This window comes from Acomys minous, assembly GCF_964271855.1.
Source record: "Acomys minous genome assembly, chromosome: 18".
Lineage (NCBI taxonomy): Eukaryota > Metazoa > Chordata > Mammalia > Rodentia > Muridae > Acomys > Acomys minous.
This window is the reverse complement of record NC_140501.1, coordinates 14,881,206-14,884,264: the sequence shown is the minus strand read 5'-3', so window position 1 is coordinate 14,884,264 and position 3,059 is coordinate 14,881,206.

Below are 3,059 nucleotides of genomic sequence, written 5' to 3'. Positions count from 1 at the left end.
TCTTCACAAAACAGCCCTTACAAATGAACCATTCTCCCTTGATCTTTCAATTTGTCTCCTGAATTCAATCAGTTTTGTCTGTATGTGATCAATAATCCAATTTCACTATTTATTCCTGTTGATAGTTCTCATGCCCATTGATACAGGTGATAATCATCTTTGTGTAGCACAATTCTTTCATCCCTCTTTTAATTTTACTAAAATTTTAAGTAGTTTATATCTTGTATATGGATGTTTTGTCTTTATGTATATCTGTGAACCATGTGTCTGCAGAGGTCAGAGAATGTATTGAATCCTCTAAAAGCTGGAGTTACAAATGGTTATGAGCTGCCCTGTGGGTGCTCAGAACTGAACTCAGGTGTCGTACATAAAAAGCCACTACTAGGTACTCAATAGATACTAAGACACATCATCATCTCAGGGTCTTCTTGGCTTTCAAAGCCTCACATAATTTGCTACAAATTTCTGTTGTCTGAGTATGAAGATAAATCACTGGATTCCTAGTTTGTTTTCGTTGGTGTGTACATGAAGTGTCCTTCCCTCACCTCCACAGTGATAACGAATCCAATCCCATCAGTTGTCTAATGACTTTCTTACAAATATTATGTTTGAAAAGAATACATTTATTTATTTTTATTAATTTATTCTTGTTACATATCAATGGTTATCCCATCCCCTGTATCCTCCCATTCTTCCCTCCCTCCCATTTTCCCCTTATTCTCCTCCCCTATGCCTGTTCCTGAGTGGGATTACCTCCCCCTGTATATGTTCATAGGGTATCAAGTCTCTTCTTGGTAACCCGCTATCCTTCATCTGAGTGTCACCAGGTCTCAGCTATTAAAAACAAGGAATTCCTGAAATTTGTGGACAAATGGATTGAGCTAGAAATGATCATAATGAGTGAGTTAACCTAGAAGCAGAAAGACTCATGGTATATACTCACTTAATTCTGCATATTAGCCCAAAGGGCATGTCTCATGAAAGCCTTCACTTACCAGGAAAGTGGGACAGAGGGGAGGACATCCTATTGGGACTCTAGATGAGAGAAGCATGGGAGAATAGCAAAGTAGAAGGATGCAGAGGGTCCTAGAAACCTACAAGTAGAACATTATGATAGGCAGATTAGGGCCCAGGGGTCCCGCTCAAACTAAGGCACCAGCCAAGTACAATACATTTATTTTTGTCTCATTTTACAAAATCTCAAGCTGGGTCTTGGAGGCCCGGATTATAATTCCAACAACTCAGATAGCCAATACACAAGGACCTGTTGGAGTTCATAGGCAGGTCATGACCACTCCTGAAATAGAAGAGTAAGAGGGATGTGGATGTAGCTCAGTGTAGAGTACATTCTTAGTGTATACAAAGGTCTCTATAATAAAGATACTTTCACATATATTTCCACTTGTCTATTAATATATCTGATATTTATCAACTCTAATTAAATTTTTATTCATTGTACACAGACTAAATAACAGTGTGAACTCCTTACATAATATATACATCATCCTAATCTCTGTGTATTTTATTTAACCTAGATTGACAGTATTGAAGGAATTTTGAATTGTGAATTACATATTTAAGACCATTTTCAAAATTAATTTTGAACTATCTATTGAATAAATAATTAGAAAAATTGAATGTAAACTATATTGTTTAATAGTTATTAATATTAAATATTTGATTGTTGATATAACCATAAACTATTTTAATGTAATTTTATGCATGTACCTAAGACTCCACACATATTGCTTGACTATTATGTGTAACTAAATATTAAACTTATTTAAAATAAAATGTATTGATCATTATAACTTTTATTCAGCTGTTGCAATAAATATTTTCTCTAGAATAATGTTTCAAAATTAATTATCTTATTATCTAAAGAAATGATAAACAGATAATCAAGACAATGAATGTAAGCAAATGTGTCAATATAAATATTATGGAACTTAGTAAAAATATTCTACAATCTATTCTTTCACTCTATTCTATAGTGAAAATATTTTTATATAAGAATATTAGAAATACACTCACATAGTCAAAAAACTTTCCTTATTTCAAAAACAATATTCTTTTCTACTGAGTTGCAAAATTAGCTATAGCATATTCTCATTTATTGAAAACTCATATGACTCCAAACCCAAATTCAATTTGTATTTTATAGCTATTGAAATAGCAAATGCTGTTAAGGAGTATAACAACAAAGCCTTAAGCTGTGTATTACAACACATACACACACACACACAGAGACCCATAGTAAACATGTTGAAGAGAAACAAATTCTAGTGAATACAGTGACCTTTTGAGTGAGCAGAGCTTCTTTCTCTTCAGCTGCCTGAATTATTACAACCTTCTCATTCACTAGGTTGACATGAAGATTGGTCAACTTCTCTCAAAAGTAACTACGAGGATAATCCTTTTTATTGTGGTAAAACAGAAAATCTAACTTTTGGCAAATTGTGTATACTAAAAATTAATTTTACAGCAGACCACTATTTCAGCCATAAGGAATGAGTCTTATCAATCCCATTTCCGTTCTGTCATTCAGTATTTTGCTTTCCAGTTCACTGTGTTGACAACTCTCATATTAATATAGTCAGGCAGTGCTGTCCATTACTGGGTGTTTTATTTAATATACATTTTATTCTCAAAGTTCATTAACATTTTAACAAAAGTTTCTCCATGAAGGAAACATTATATCCCATTAAAAGTCTGACTGCAAAATGAATTATAATTCTTATAGAAGGAATTGACATATTTACATATTCAATTGGATAATCTTATTATTTATGAAATATTTTCTCATAAGTAATATACAGAAATTAGTTATGTAAATTTGTTTACTATTTAGTTTATAATAAATATTCACTTAAGTATGGAAAATTGTTTTTACAATTTTTTAAAGACAAATATTAAAATGTCAATGGGATAATGCTTATACTTTTTCAAATTTCCTAATTTGTTTCATTATCATATGCCAAAAGTTAATCTTATGTTTTAATTTGTTACATAGAATTTCTTATTCAAAATATTTTAATATTATGCCAGCAAATTCTTAG